At 38.3% G+C, this 16,644-nt stretch overlaps 1 long non-coding RNA gene across 2 annotated transcripts in view; it reads right to left on the bottom strand.

Moving 5' to 3' along the window:
* Positions 1-450: 450 nt before the first annotated feature.
* Positions 451-16,644, bottom strand: part of LOC111752165 (uncharacterized) — a 79,163-nt gene continuing 62,969 nt past the window's right edge. For both annotated transcript variants that reach the window (XR_010319570.1, XR_010319571.1), the window contains exon 5: positions 451-15,976. This is a non-coding gene — a long non-coding RNA (uncharacterized LOC111752165). The remainder of the gene's footprint in view (positions 15,977-16,644) is intronic.

Genomic DNA, 16,644 nt, shown 5'->3' with positions numbered 1-16,644 from the left:
GTTTAAAAGAAAATGCTGATTTTCAAAAAATTGTTTTAAGAACCTATTGTTTTGAAAGGTCAGAATTTTGATAGTTTGTATACCAGCATTTCACTTCTCCAACAAGTACCTACAAACAGTACTTCGCATTTATAATTTGTCTAGAAATTTACCACAAAAGCAGAGTTTTTCAAACTTCATTTTTAATCAGTGGAACTCAATGTATAATTAGCTTAATTGAAGGCTTCCTTATCTAAACCCAGTAAAAACAGATTCTGAACAAACAGTCCAATCAGTGGGTCTTATATTTATTAGTTCAAGATATTTTACCTGTTATCTAGAATCCACACATAGATACTCTATTTGATTGGGATGGTAATTAGGATAACTAAAATTCTGGGCCTAATTTTTGTAAAAAATCTAAAACAAACTAAACTTTACTAGTTACATAAGCTTCTTAGTGAGTTACCATTCTTTTTTTTTTTCCTTAAAAGGTTAAACTCAATGGCTGTATCTTAAATTGTGCAAAATATTGGTATTAAAGAATGCTGAGACTTTTTTATGTCACTTAAAAGTTAATCAGAGTACCTGAAAGGAATTGCTTTTGTAAAAACATTAAAATATTAGTTATTTGTTATAAAGCAAGTAGATTTTTTATTTTTGTTTGTTAGCTTGTTACACATTTTTTATTTAAAAAGTACGATACATCCAGGAGAGTCAAAGTAGTAGGTAGTATTAACAGTTCTAAACCAAAGAAGTTATTTACTATTCCAAGAATATCCTGGAGTCAGAGTGAGATTAGGTCTTCTCCTCCGTGGATACCCTGATGAGCAGCTAAAGCATTAGAGCCCCTGTGCAGTCTTGCTTTTCCAGTCTGTAGTATTGTTCCCCTGGGAGGTTTGCTCCTAGAACTGCTGATACAAAGAAGAGAAGTAGCCATGTGAGCAGTTCAGGAACTAACCCTCAGAAAGACAGAGATGACATAGTACCTTTCTAAAGGAAATAGTATCAGCATCATTTGACCTGCTATGGACATGAGTTTAAAGTGGCTCCCTGGTGGGGTTTTTTTTTTTTTTTTTTTTTTCCATCAGCCCCTTCCCTAAAATGTGGAGACTCCATTTATCCCTAACTTAATGTAGCTACTTTGGGCCATGTCACCAGTACCCATTATGATCTATAATTCCTGTTGTTTTCATTCTGAATCTGAAGGAAAATATTTAAACTTTCAAGGATACCTAAGAGAACTTTCTTAAACTTAAAACTAGAAATTCCCCTGAAATTTGTCCTTTTTAAACTCTATTTTTTAATGTGTGAACTAATGACATTCTCACATCTATCATTCTATGATTAAATCTCCAGCTTACTGTAAACGGTACCTAAATTCTAAACATTAAATTCTAATTCGTCCAATATGACCCTAAGGAAAAGTAAGGGAATATGCTTTTTATTTGTCTGCTAATTTGTTGGAGTGAAGTATTTAAAAGAGTAAGGTAGAAAGAAAAGACAAAGTCCTGAACCTTTCAAAATGAAAAATTAATTTTAAACTTAAAAATATGTTTGTATTACCTATTACTGATACTGTCTTTATATAAATGAACAAATAGAAATAAAGAAATTTTTTTTCCAAAAGTGTTTTTGACCTACTTATTCATTTCATATCTAAAGAAATGATTTATGGGGTGGCTTTGGTTGTTTTTTTTTTTTTTTTTAGTTGTTGGGTGATGAGGCTTAGATCTTTGAGATTTAAAAGTATAAATATAGTTCAGTTTACTAGTCTGGCAGAGTTGGTTTATAAAAGCAAATTTTGAAACACTGTATTTTTGTTGTTTCCTGTTGTGAAGTTAAGAAACGGATTTTCATGAAAAAAATAATTCCTCTTATGTTGGGTTGGAAATGGTTGACAGTGGACTCCATCTCAGTGCATCCACGGAGCAGCACCTAGTAGGAATGTTGGAGAACACATCCCCACCTTGGAATTCTCATGGCCGAGGGCCCTTTCATTCTGGACCCTGAAATCCTTTCGTCTGCTGCACACATTGGGCTTAATCTCTCTGACCCTTTTTATTTCAAGATATTAGAATTGTCTGATAGAGCTTAGATTTCTCATATTGCATTTACTTCATATGAGCATGCATCAAAAAATTAGTGCTTACCCCTGCTTCCATTTCTAGCTCCAGTATTACCAATTCTATAAGCTGGAGCCGTGGGAGAGGAAACTCTCCCTCTGGACGTTGTTATGCTACAGTTCATCAGCGACAAATCTTTCTGTGACTGACTTATTAACAGAAAATTGATTAAGATAACAAGGTTCTGCAAGTGTCATCAGCAAAGATTCAATTTTGATGTTTAATGAATAATTGTTTAAAATTGGTAATCCTTAAATATGCATGCATGTATTTTTTTTTTTTTTTATGTATGTGTCTTTACAGTAACCATTATCCAGAACATTTGGTTAGCCCTGTCCAAGCTAAGTAACAATATTACTGAGGCTCTAAAACCAGGCTCCATACATCTTTAAACCTGCGTTGATGATATCTCAACATATTTGCAGTTTACGATTGCAACAAAAATCTCAAAACCAAGTCTCTGGGATTGTAAAAGAAATTCTGTATAGCGCTTTTTTGTAAAAAGTTGAAGTATGACAAAATCAAGTGATTCCAGAAGCATGGGACACCCCTGTACGAAGTGTATTTTGCATGCTTTTTTTTTTCCCCCAAGAACACGGTACCTTTGTAAAAAAAAAAATAACCTTCAATATAGGTTAGCATCCTTATTGCAAGGAACCCATTAACTTTGAAAAATAAATACTCCACAGCAATTCCCTACTCCTTCCCCCTCTGAAACTCTCTAGGTTGCCTGTAAAGGTAAACTCATAAAAATGGGCTGCCGTGTTGTTTGGTCGTCTCGCCTGCTTTCATTGCTGTCGTTGGGGGGTAATACGGAGCAGCAGTGCTAAGGCTGCGTGCCACTCTGCCTTCACCAAGATGGCGCTAGAGTGTGTGGGGAACCAGAACGGGGAGAAAAGCAGCAGTGTTCTCCATTGACCAAGTCTTGCAGATAGGACCAGCTGTTGAGTATGATCGTTGGGAATCCCTGAAACACTTCTTCTAGATGAGGATTGCTCCTGTACATATTTTGATAACTCTGTAATCTAGCCCATCTCAACGTTATGTGTAATGTGTGTGTCTGTGCGTGACTGATTCTTCTGAGCAATTCCTCACCACCCATCTAAGACTGAATTTTCCATCTGTAGACAGTACATTTGGTGGTAGAAAACAATAACCATAAGAAGTTTAGACTATAAACATGCATTTTTGAATGCTCACACAAAGTATTCAATCTGCATAGCGAAGAAATGGTAGGTAATTCTGTATTGCATTTAGAGTTAAAAACATCTGTCCAATATGGCTGTAGCTGTGGGATTACCCAAGAAAATGCAAAAATTGTCTCCTGGTACAGAAGTTGAAGCTACCACTGTACAATTCAATTGCGGTAGCTATATTTCACTTTTTTAACTGGTCTGAAACAAAGTTTTCTAGTTGAATCTCCAGTTCATTCTCCCAAAGCACACGAAGGCTTTGTATCTTATCTGCACCTCCATTGAGGCAGCGTGCCGGGAATGTGCCTTTCCCCACGTATAAAACTCCCAGATACCCGTTCACTAGGTCTTTAGCAATAGAACAAATGGTTGTATGACTGGGATGGTTCAGGTCATGAAGGCTCTTTCTGAATTTGAAGCAATAGTAACATTTCAAGCAGTTCAGGAAGTCAAGAGTTTTTATAATCCTTAATCAGCCCTTTTTACAGAAAACAAATCTATCAGAAGTACATTAAGGCTCTAATCACATCTATTGTCTTCCCTCAAAATAAAATGGATGGCAATACACACTATTTTGTCTTAATCTTGGTGAAGTTATATACTATAGAAGAAAGGGCTGACACGCCACCAGTTTGCACTGGTACATCTAGACCAGTGTCTACAGTGGGTATGTCCCTTATGCCCTTGCACTCTTGTTAAAAATTTTTAATATATTCCCCCCCTGAATAAATGTAGCTGGACCAGTGAGACTGAGAGGGATCATTTAAAATACAGAGGCCATTTTCTTTTTTACCTAAGCTGTTCCCCTATCTAGTGGAAATCTGAACAGCACACCTGCTATATGAGAAAAACCTGACTACACTTTTTTTTTTTTCTCAGAACATGACTTGGTTGCTCATCATTCTGGATGGTAGTGTGTCCGTCTTTGACAGAATAACATTCACCATTCAAGGTTACGTTCATGATTAGATCAGCCCATTATTTCATATGACAAGTTCAGTTTTCTTAATGATACCTTTCACAGGGAAGGCAAAGAGCATCTGAATCAGCGCCTGGATTTCTTTTCAGAGAGACTGATTCCTGGGCCCCATTTTCAGATGCTCTTATTCTGTAGGTCTGGGGTGGGCCTCGTAATTTGCATTTTAAGAAGTCCCCCCGGTGGTTCTGCTCTCTCGAGCATGCACTTTGAGAAATACTGTTGTATTATACCGGGATCTCTCATTATATCATATCAGGCTACCCTTAGTTTGGGGATAACTGGATTTGGAGAACAACTTTTGTCAGGTCCATCTTGACTTCCGTAAGGGATTTCGTTGACTCAGTTCATCTTTCTCTACTGAGCCTGTGCCCATGAGTGCCACTTACCCACAGGCAAGAGTGACTTATGAACAGGGTGAAAAGTGAATTGCATTGCCCAAAATTAAATCGGAAAACCAAGACTTGTGGCTAGAAATGAGTTTTAGGGAGGAGTGACTGCAGAGGCAAAGCTAGGTTCCAAGGCCAAGTGCAGGCAAGCTGAGGGAGAGGGAGGGGGCATGGCCATGAAGGGGCAGAATGGGCAATATGGAGGCAGATTTACTGTGTTTGCCTCCTGCAGGCAACCATGCCTTTGGCCCAGTGGGCAAATTTTCAAAATAGATATTACCTATGGTTTTTAGAAAAGCATGGCCTGTTATTGTTCCTTTTACTCCCTTGGAATTAACTACTATTACTCATACCTGTAACAAGAATGATAATAATAAATGAATATCAGAAATACAGTAGTAAGTTCAAAAATCATGAATCTTAATATGCCCAAGACTCTGTTTCTCTAAACACAGAGGATAGCGGTATTTGACTGGGGTCCATAAAAGCTGTAACTGTCTGGAATGTAAAATGGACAACTTAGTATTTGAGGGAGGAAAAACAAATGACTCAGAATAGATTGAGCTAAAACTTAACTGTGTGCCAGGCTCTGTGCTAATTGCATTAGGAAGCTCACCTCATTTAATCCTCACAGCATCCTAATGAGGTTAGCTATTTTCCCTGTTTTCACAGATAAGCACACAGATGTTTAGAGTATGAAAATGTCTCGCCTGAGGTCTCAGAGCTAGTTAGCTGCAAAGTCAGGAGTCTGGCCACAGAGCCCTCAAGTTTAACCACTACCCTAAACTCTGTGATTGTCACTTTTAAGCCTCAATCCTCCCTCGCTCCACTCTTTCTTTGGAATGTTTTGGTTTACATAGACCCATGGTGTGTTTGGTGGCCACCACTGCCATTGAGTTGGGAACATGTCAAAAACAAATAGACAGCCAAATAATAGGCCCAGAAAATAAACACCACCAGAGAGGATTATGCTCCTTAGGAAAATCAATTATAGGAGATCGAAAGGGCAACATTTGTCCAAAAGCAAAGATGAGAAGGCAGGAAGGGGTAGAAAATCCTGAGGGAAGGAAACGAAGAACCCAGGGCTGATACACTGTGGGGAAAGCAACCAATGCCATGGAACACTATGTACAAACGATGGAATGGGAAACTAATTTTCTCTGTAAACTTTCACCTAAAACACATTTTTTTTTAATGAATGGAATCCTTTATAAAACAATCTTAAGTGATTATAATCACTTTAACTTAATCTAAAGAATCATCCAGGACAGGAAATGCTGTGACCGTGCCTATGTTTCCTTCATTTGTTTACTATCCAAACAAGCTCTTCAGTCTACCTCTCCATTGCTGCTTATCCTGTTAGCTATCAAACTCTAGGGGGGTCCGCCACATTCCTCTTCCTAGCCCAGGCCCACAAAATTTTGGGCAGAGATACAAACTGGAGACCATGGGTCCCATTCAGGTACATTTGCAGCCTTGTTTGATGTCATTTTCCCTTCCCTCTCTCTCCCTTCTTTCTTCTTTTTAACATCTTTATTGTAATATAATTTATGTACAATAAAATACACATATTTAAGATGTATGTTTTGATGAGTTCTGACATACGTATACAACTGTGAAACCATCACAGCAATCAAGATAAGAAACATTTCCATCACCTCTGTGTAATTCATTCTCCATCCACCCCAGCCACTAACCTGCTTTCTGTCACTATATATTAGCTTGCACTTCCTAGAGTTTTATATGAATGGACTCACATGGTAGATGCTCTTTTGCGTTTGGCTTCTTTCACTCAGCATAATTATTTTGAGATTCACCTATGTTGTTCCATGTATCAGTAGTTACTTTTTTATTGCTGAGTAGTATTCTATAATATAGATTTATCACAATTTAGCCATTCTTCAGTTGATGGACATTTGGGTTGTTTCCACATTTTGGCTTGAAACGTTTGGTTTGAAAAATGAAGCTACTCTGAGCATTCATGTGTAAATCTTTGTATTAACATGTGCTGTCGTTTCCTTAGGGTAAACACCTAGGAACTGAGTGTCTGGGTAGGTGCATTTCAACTTTTTAAGAAACTACCAGATTATTTTCCAAAGTCACACAAGAATAAAGTAGCATCATCTTATCTCCTGTCACCTGTGTCTACTATCACCTTTGGAGCCTCTTATAACAAGAAGTAGTCTGTCGGGTCCTTCTTCCTTTCATTTGCCAGTGAAAACCTTACGAATAGCAGTGGAACCTTGTCTGATATAGTGCTGGAAGATGAGCCCTCAGGTTGGAAGGCACTCAAAAGATGATTGGGGAAGAGCTGCCACCTCAAAGTAGACTCGACCTTAATGACGTGAATGGAGTAAAGCTTTCGGGACCTTCATTTGCTGATGTGGCACGACTCAAAATGAGAAGAATCAGCTGCAAATATCCATTAATAATCAGAACCCGGAATGTACAAAGTATGAATCTAGGAAAATTAGAAATCGTCCAAAATGAAATGGAATGCATAAACATCGATATCCTAGGCATTAGCGAACCGAAATGGACTGGTATTGGCCATTTTGAATCAGACAGTCATAGAATCTACTCTGCTGGGAATGACAACTCAAAGAGGAAAGGTGTTGCATTCATTGTCAAAAAGAACATTTCAAGATCTATCCTGAAGTACAACACTGCCAGTGATAGGATAACATCCATATGTATACAAGGAAGACCAGTTAATATGACTATTATTCAAATTTACGCACCAACCACTAGGGCCAGAGATGAAGAAATAGAAGATTTTTATCAGCTGCTACAGTCTGAAATTGATGGAACATGCAATCAAGATGCATTGATAATTACTGGTGATTGGAATGCGAAAGTTGGAAACGAAGAAGGATCAGTAGTTGGAAAATATGGCCTTGGTGATAGAAACAATGCCGGGGATCGAATGATAGAATTTTGCAAGATGAACGACTTCTTCATTGCAAATACCTTCTTTCACCAACATAAACGGTGACTGTACACATGGACCTCACCAGATGGAACACGCAGAAGTCAAAATTGACTACATCTGTGGAAAGAGATGATGGAAAAGCTCAACATCATCAGTCAGAACAAGGCCAGGGGCCAACTGTGGAACAGACCATCAATTGCTCATATGCAATTTCAAGCCGAAACTGAAGACAATCAGAGCAAGTCCACGAGAGCCAAAATATGACCTTGAGTATATCCCACCTGAATTTAGAGACCATCTGAAGAACAGATTTGACGCATTGAACACTGATGACCGAAGACCAGACGAGTTGTGGAATGACATCAGGGACATCATCCATTGAGAAAGCAAGAGGTCACTGAAAAGACAGGAAAGAAAGAAAAGACCAAGATGGATGTCAGAGGAGACTCTGAAACTAAAGGAAGAATTGATGAAGTAAAAGAGTTGAACAGAAGATTTCAAAGGGGCTCTCAAGAAGACAAAGTAAAGTATTATAATGACATGTGCAAAGAGCTGGAGATGGAAAACCAAAAGGCAAGAACACGCTCAGCATTTCTCAAGCTGAAAGAACTGAAGAAAAAATTCAAGCCTCGAGTTGCAATAGTGAAGGATTCCGTGGGGAAAATATTAAACGACAGAGGAAGCATCAAAAGAAGATGGAAGAAATACACAGAGCCGTTATATCAAAAAGAATTAGTCGATATTCAACCATTTCAAGAGGTGGCGTATGATCAGGAACCGATGGTGCTGAAGGAAGAAGTCCAAGCTGCTCTGAACGCACTGGCAAAAAACAAGGCTCCAGGAATTGATGGAATATCAATTGAGATGTTGCAACAAACAGATGTAGCGCTGGAGGTGCTCACTCGTCTATGCCAAGAAATATGGAAGACAGCTTCTTGGCCAACTGATTGGAAGAGATCCATATTTATGCCTATTCCCAAGAAAGGTGATCCAACTGAATGTGGAAATTATAGAACAATATCATTAATATCACGTGCAAGCAAAATTTTGCTGAAGATCATTCAAAAGAGGCTGCAGCAGGGAACTACCAGAAGTTCAGGCCAGTTTCAAAAGAGGATGTGGAACCAGGGATATCATTGCTGATGTCAGATGGATCCTGGCTGAAAGCAGAGAATACCAGAAGGATGTTTACCTGTGTTTTATTGACTATGCAGAGGCATTCAACTGTGTGGATCATAACAAACTATGGATAACACTGTGAAGAATGGGAATTCCGGAACAGTTAATTGTGCCCATGAGGAACCTTTACATAGATCAAGGGGCAGTTGTTCGGATGGAACAAGGGGATACTGATTGGTTTAAAGTCAGGAAAGGCGTGCGTCAGGGTTGTATTAGTTCACCATACCTATTTAATCTGTATGCTGAACAAATAATCCAAGAAGCTGGACTATATGAAGAAGAAAGAGGCATCAGGATTGGAGGAAAACTCATTAACAACCTGCGTTATGCAGATGACACAACCTTGCTTGCTGAAAGTGAAGAGGACTTAAAGCACTTACTAATGAAGATCAAAGATCACAGCCTTCAGTATGGATTACACCTCAACATAAAGAAAACAAAAATCCTCACAACTGGACCAAGGAGCAACATCATGATAAATGGAGAAAAGATTGAAGTTGTCAAAGATTTCATTTTACTTGGATCCACAATCAACAGCCATGGAAGCAGCAGTCAAGAAATCAGAAGACGCATTGCATTGGGCAAATCTGCTACAAAGGACCTCTTCAAAGTGTTGAAGAGCAAAGATGTCACCCTGAAGACTAAGGTGTGCCTGACCCAAGCCATGGTATTTTCAATCACATCATATGCATGTGAAAGCTGGACAATGAATAAGGAAGACCGAAGAAGAGCTGAGGCTTTTGAATTGTGGTGTTGGCAAAGAATATTGAATATACCATTGGACTGCCAGAAGAACGAACAAATCTGTCTCGGAAGAAGTGTGGCCAGAATGCTCCTTAGAGCCAAGGATGGCAAAACCGCGTCTTACATACTTTGGACATGTTGTCAGGAGGGATCAGTCCCTGGAGAAGGGCATCATGCTTGGCAGAGTACAGGGTCAGCAGAAAAGAGGAAGACTCTCAACGAGGTGGATTGACACAGTGGCTGCAACAATGAGCTCAAGCATAACAACGATTGTAAGGATGGTGCAGGACCGGGCAGTGTTTCGTTCTGTTGTGCATAGGGTCGCTATGAGTTGGAACCGACTTGATAGCACTTAACAACAACAACATAACAAGAAGTGTGTGCATCCATTTACTCTGTGTCTTTGATTGCCTGGAGAGGAAGCTTTCTTTGTTCTTATTTGCTCTTTCCTAAAACAGCCCTTTGCATGTGGGACATGTTTAATTAACCTTGAATGAATGAATGTCCAGAAATGGTTTATCTGAACAATGTAATGGGGACTTAGAAACCAAAATTAATGGTAAAGCAAAATTTGAGAGATTTGGGAGAAACAAAATAGGTAAATAAAATAATACAGTTCATGATGGAAAAACATCAGAAAATAGAGAACAGATTAAAGCAGAAAATAAAATTCACCTGTGATCCTTCACGTTCCCTTTAAAAAAAAATTTTTTTTGTTTGTTTGCTCCCTCCCCCAATATTCTCTTAAAATTGAAGCCAATGGTTCACCACTCTAGAATCATCCAGGGACCTCTTTAAATTGGTTCAATGTTTAGTTTCCATCCCAGAGATTCTAGTTCAATTGTTCTGGAGTGGATTCTGAAAATCAACAGTTTTTTTTTTTAAATCAACTTTTTTGAGGTATACATACAATAAAATTCATTTATTTTAAGTTTGATGAGATTTGAAAAATGTATACCTACCCCACTGTAAACACACTCCAGTCAAGATATAGAACGTTTCCAACATTTCCAAAATACCCCCTCAGTCTCAGCCACAGGCAACCAATGATCTTCTGGCCCATATAAATTAATTGTGCTTATGTTAGAATTTCATATAAAGGGAATTGAACATTACTGCTTTCTTTCACTCAGTATAGCATTTCTGACAATCATCGTATTGTTACGTGTTCATTCTTCCTTCTGATTAGAAGTTCATTCTTTGAACATGCCACATTTTGTATATCCATTCACCTGTTCGTGGACATTTGGTTATTTCCAGCTGTTGGCTATAACAAATAAAGCTACGAACATTGATGTAAAAGTTTTTATATGGATTTATGTTTTCATTTCTCTCGGGTAAATACCTAGGAGCAGTGTTGCTGGGTCACATGGTAATTGTCTGTTCAACATCAGAAGAAACTTCTAAACTGTTGTACCATTTTGCATTCCCGCTAGCAATGTTTAAGTGTTCCCGTTGCTCTACCTTCTTGCCACAACACTAAATATTGTCAATCTTTTTCATTTTAACCATTCAAGAGTGTACTAGCAGTTTATAAAAACTCTCCAAGATATGTACAGTCTTCTGTATTTAATACTTCAATAAAAATTTAAGGGAAAAGGAGTCCCTATAAGATTCTAATGTGCAGCCAAGGCTGAGAACTGCTGAGTTAGACAAATGAGTTCAAGTACTTAAATAATGAGAGATTTTCGTTTACACTTAAAAAAAAAAATTTACCCACTTATTTACTCAAAAAGCTCCTACTCTGTGCCAGCTGTTTACTAAGTGCTGGGAATATAGAGATAAAACTACACACCTACTCTACCCTCAAGAAACTAAGTCTTCATTTTGTTTTGTTAAGAAAACCAAATTTCACCTGCATGACCACAGTCATTTCAAACAGTTTTGGGGTTTTTTTGACTGGTCTTTTTTGGAATTGTGAAGTCCTGGTCTAGGTTCAGTCCTGATGAGGGAAACAGAAGGTAACTGAATCATTCATGGTGTTTTAGATGTTGCTTAATTGGGTTTGCACTTTTACTTCCTTGCTTCCCACCTCCCAGATTTTCTTTCATTTATAATTTTACTTTGGGAAAAATGTCTTTTTAAATGAAGTCACAGGGAGTTGTAACAAAAGTAAAATGGATGTACCTTATCCCTTGTACACTGGCGCCACATTATAGAGGTCACAGGTGGTTCCTGATCTTTGCATTTTATCATCTCTCTCCCTTGTTTGTTTGGGTTGATAGATAGATAGATAGGTATATCCAGCTATATATCTGTATAATCTTCAATAAACAGAATATTTTAATAAAAACAAGACAAATAAAATCCTGACCAAAAACCAAACAAAATAAAGAAATATACTGGCAAAATATGGCCTGTAAACCAAACAAAACTTGCACTTAAAATTGTCATTAAATTGTAAAATATTCTTTTATTGCTATTAAATATGCACTATTAAAAACAACAACAACAATGGGCTCAAGCATAGCAACCACTGTGAGGATGGCACAGGACAGGGCGATGTTTCATTCTGTTGTACATAGGGTCACTATGAGTTGGAACCGACTCAATGGCACCTAACAACAAAAACAATATTAAAAAACGGCTTTGAAATGGTACAATAATGTTAGCCTCCTTGGAACTGTTAGAAAGAGCTATAGTAGTTATGCCATGTCTGTATGCAGAAAACTTTTTGGCTTCTAGGGATAGAGATGAATAGACAAGGATTGTTAAATTTGGCTGCCATTTACTTGAAAAAAAAGATTCTGCACAGAACAACTGATAGAAAATAACACCCACTCCTCACTTTTTGATGTGGTTAAGTTCCAAAGACCAGGTAATCATGTGAAAATTGGTGTTGTACAAAAATGGTGGACGACCACATCAGATCACAAAATGGAGAATGATTACATCATGACACAACTGCCAAATTACATCGTTACATAACTGCCAAACCTCCGAGATCATGGCCCAGCCAAGTTGACACATAACCTTAACCATCACAGCCAGCGTTACTCTCTTGTCACATCTTGGTGTTCGTTACTGCCAGACATGTACCCACTGATGCTCAAAGTAGTTGGATAGTAGATTTTTTACTATGGTCATAAATGCAAAATGTTGGTTACGAGATAGTCAAGAAGTGAGAAGTAGGTGTAGATTCCATTTTTCTTTTCCTTCGGACCTTAGTGGCTCCAGAGACCCCAAAAGTCTTTAAAAAAATAAATAACAAGAACAAGAAACAGAACAAGCTTCCTTGATTTGGGCAATGAGTAGAAAGTTGTTAGTCTAGCTCAGTGTCTAAAGATAGCTCATCTCCAACATGGGTAAATTTTCAGCAAAAAAATATTTTCCAGAGTAATCGCAAGTAAGTCAGTTTAATCTCTTGATTGATAATTTTATATAACACAATGAAGCTATTTTCAGTGTTAGCTGTGTTTTTACTGTATTTAAATTACTTTGAATTGAATTTTTTTTTTTTTGTATTTTTCATTGTTTTTACACTGGATTCCTCGATCAGTTTTTCGAATCATATTTTTCCTCAATGCATCTCAACTGTTGTGATTTTCGTTCGTTTTCCAAATCCAAATTTCCCTGAGGTCAAATTTTGCAGATCTAAATTTTGTCAAAATTTGATCCTTCTGTCAATTTTTAGTCAATAGCAATTTTGGCCACATGTAGGTTCATCTGTTGTCATTTTCATTTCATGTCGATTTTTTTTTTTTCTGCCAGTAATAAAGATTAAGAATTAAGGAAAAGATTGATTGTACTTACTTCCTAGATAATCAGTGAGAAAATCTGGTACAATCCAATGAGACAGAGATACATGTGCACACAAGAAGAAAGGCTGCCGTTGTCATGCATGGGCAGCTAAACTCTCAGTTACTGGATGAGGTCATAAGGATGAAGTGGAGACATCTGCAGTGTCAAAAGGGCAGCTTCAAATGCAGGGTCAAAGTATCCTACTACAGCTCCTGGCTACTCTCTACTAAGTTTTCAACCTCTCCTCTTCTCCATTCCCCACCAGATTTCTGGCCTTTTCTCTTTGGGGCTGCCTGACCATGAATGCTCCTGACTCTGGCAAGCCACTGGCGTGGATGGGGACAGAAATGTCTTATCCCCTTAGTTGAGCTGATACATGTTGAACTTTTTCAAAAGGAACTCAATTTACTTGAACCAGCTACACAAAACCAAATTACACAAAGAAAACACAAAAGGGTAGAAATGGATGAGGTCAAAGAGCTTATGTTTCAGTGCTAGTGAGAACAACAGATTCATTCACCTGGTACAGCTGTTCTGTGGGCATTTTGATCATGGGTAGCAAAAACCTTTACAGAGCTCATGCTTTCATCCAGCCAATCCAACTCTAGGAATTTATCCTAAGGTGATACACTGGACACGTGTCCATAGACGTACATATGCCCTTGTTCATCAACAAAAATTGGTAACAAACTGCATGTGTACCAATAGGGGAAGAATTCATTTATGATATTTTCATACCATTCACTACTCCGCCACAAAGCAGGGGCTAGCAAACTTTTCTGTAAAAGACTAGACAGTAGCTATTTTTAAGCTTTGTGAGCCATATTGTTTCTATCACAAATAATCACCTCTGCCATTGTAGCATGAAAGCAGCTATAGACAATACGTAAAGAAAGGAACGAGTATAGCTGTGTTCCAGTAAAACTTTATAACAACTGGAGTTGTTTCATGGACCTTAATTTCCAGAACCCTGGTTTAAAGCAATGATAAGAATCAGTATTTATTGACTTGTAAAGTTTATCATAATATATTATTGGGTAAAACAGATATTAGTGTAACATGCCAGGTATGCTGCCACTTAAGTCAAATGAAGATTTATACGTGTACATATGCATAGAGAAATATCTGGAAGAAATCTTAATGGAGATTATCTCTAGTTTGAAGGATTTGGATTTTTCTTTCTTCTTGGTGTTTTTATATATTTTTATTAGAAAAAATATTTTCATTTAATGATTTGTTCCTTTTGACAAAGTGGTTTCTTGGTTGCTGTTAGAGTCACCTCATATAGCTCTGTAGCCTGAGCACTGTGCAATTCCAGAGGGTGCCATCCACACAGCCTACAGTGTGAAGGGTGCCCCCTGGAGTTGTGTGATGAAGCAGCTCTTCCATTCTCCCTTCTCTGTTCAACTCTGTCCAATGAATTTGACATTTATTAAGCACCTATTATACGCCAGGCATTGTTTTAGGCGCTGCAGAAATATCAATGAACAAAGCAGACAAAAACTTCTGCCCTTGTAGAGCTTAAATTCTAGTGGAGGAGAAAGGCAATAAGCAGAATAAAGAGTGAAGTATATCGTAAGTTAGAAAGTGATAATAGCAGAGTATGAGGGGGATCCAGAATGCCGCAGTAGGGATGGGGTTTCATTTTAAATAGGATGGACAGGAGAGGCCTTATCTAGAAAGTTTCAATTGAGCAAAGACTTGAAAGAGATCAAGGAGGAAGCCATGTTGATATCTTGGGGAAGAGCATTCTAGACAGAGAGGACAGCCAGTGCAAAGGCCCTGAGGCAAAAGGCATACCTAGTGGTTTTGAGGAACAGCAAGGAGGCCAGTGTGACTGGAGTGGAGGAAGGGAGGGAGACAGCGGTAGGAGAGGAAGATAGATTGGTAATGGGCAACCAGATCATATGGATGCTTGTAGGTAATTGTGAGGACTTTGGTGAATTCAGAGCCACTCAAGTGTTTTGAACAGAGCAGTGACATGATTTGATTCATGTATTCAAAGGACCACTCTGAATGCTGGGTTGAGAACAGACAGAGTACCCGGGTAGAGGCAACCCTTGATGCAGTGTTTTGTAATTTCCTGTCTCCTCTACTGGCCTATTGACTCCAGGAGATCAGGAGCTGGTTTGTTGTCTCCCCTGTTTCTAGCACCATTTCTGGCAGAGGGAACAGCAAGTGCAAAGGTCCTGAAGTCCCTTTATGGAATGAAGGAAGGCAAGCAGGACAAATAGTAAAAACCTTTATTTCACAGAAGAGAAAAATTGAAACTTAAGGAGATTTAAGTGGTGGTTCAGAGTCCAAATGGGCTTAGCACCAGAACCAAGACCTTTCAATTACAAGGTCAGTTTCTCCCACCCTGGGAGAAGAAATTGACAGTACCTACAAGGTAAGGTGGAAGTAAACAAAGGGAGGTAGGTTTAGTGAGATTCTGTAGACTTTTATGACAGACCAAGCAAGGCATTTGTACTTCACATAGTGATAATGATAATAGCTAACATGGCAGCTAAAAAACACGGTGCGTATGAACATGTCGGAGATCCACTACGTATTGTTGCTTAGAAAACACGGGTTGAAAAATAGCATTTCATATTTAAAACATGAATGCCTAAGAAGTCTGCAAAGATGTTCACCAAATGTTAGTGATAGTATTTCTTGATGGTGGGATTTCGGGGAACTTTTTATTTTCTTCTTCTTTTCTAAATTGTTTGCATTTTCTACAATGGGAATGTAGAAACAGAAGAAATAAAAATTTTAGAAAGTGTAATGATGAAAAATACAATTAACACGTACATGCACTTTATGGTTTTGCACACTCATTTCTTTGTAAATTCTTCCAGGGCAGGAACTCTGTTTTATTCATCATTCTGTGCCCAGTATGCAGAGCCTGCCACAAAATTAGGTGTTCAGTGGGGTTTATGGAATGAATGCAAAATGCATTTGTGAACTGTAGTTCGTTAAATCTACAATAGACTTAGGGGGTCTCAGGAAGTACAGGAACACAGCTTCTAGTTAAAGCGAGTTTGAGCTCTTTCCTGATTGGAGTTACCACGGCCCTCAAGAGGCCAAGAGTTCTTGTAAAAAAAGTTTTAAGAAGCCTAAATGGTGAGTTTGCAGATTCATCCTGCCTGCCTGGTTGCAGGTCCCACCTCAGCACTCCACAGAAATCGGGCCTTTCAGTGGGAGCGTTTTAGTGAAGAATCAATGATGCGGCAATTTTTAATCTGATAATATTTCAGTGTAGCCTTTTTGGTTTTAATGACACTGCCATTACTGTCTGGCTGCATCATTCCCAGGAAATCCTTCTTTTAAAATCAATAGCTAGAGGCTCATTTGGTTGCCATGATCAATTGCCTGACTATCTGAACTCCTTGAAACGTGCTGG

Source organism: Loxodonta africana, chromosome 27 (genome assembly GCF_030014295.1).
Source record: "Loxodonta africana isolate mLoxAfr1 chromosome 27, mLoxAfr1.hap2, whole genome shotgun sequence".
Lineage (NCBI taxonomy): Eukaryota > Metazoa > Chordata > Mammalia > Proboscidea > Elephantidae > Loxodonta > Loxodonta africana.
Note: the sequence above shows the minus strand (reverse complement) of the source record. Positions and strands in the feature narration are given on the sequence as shown.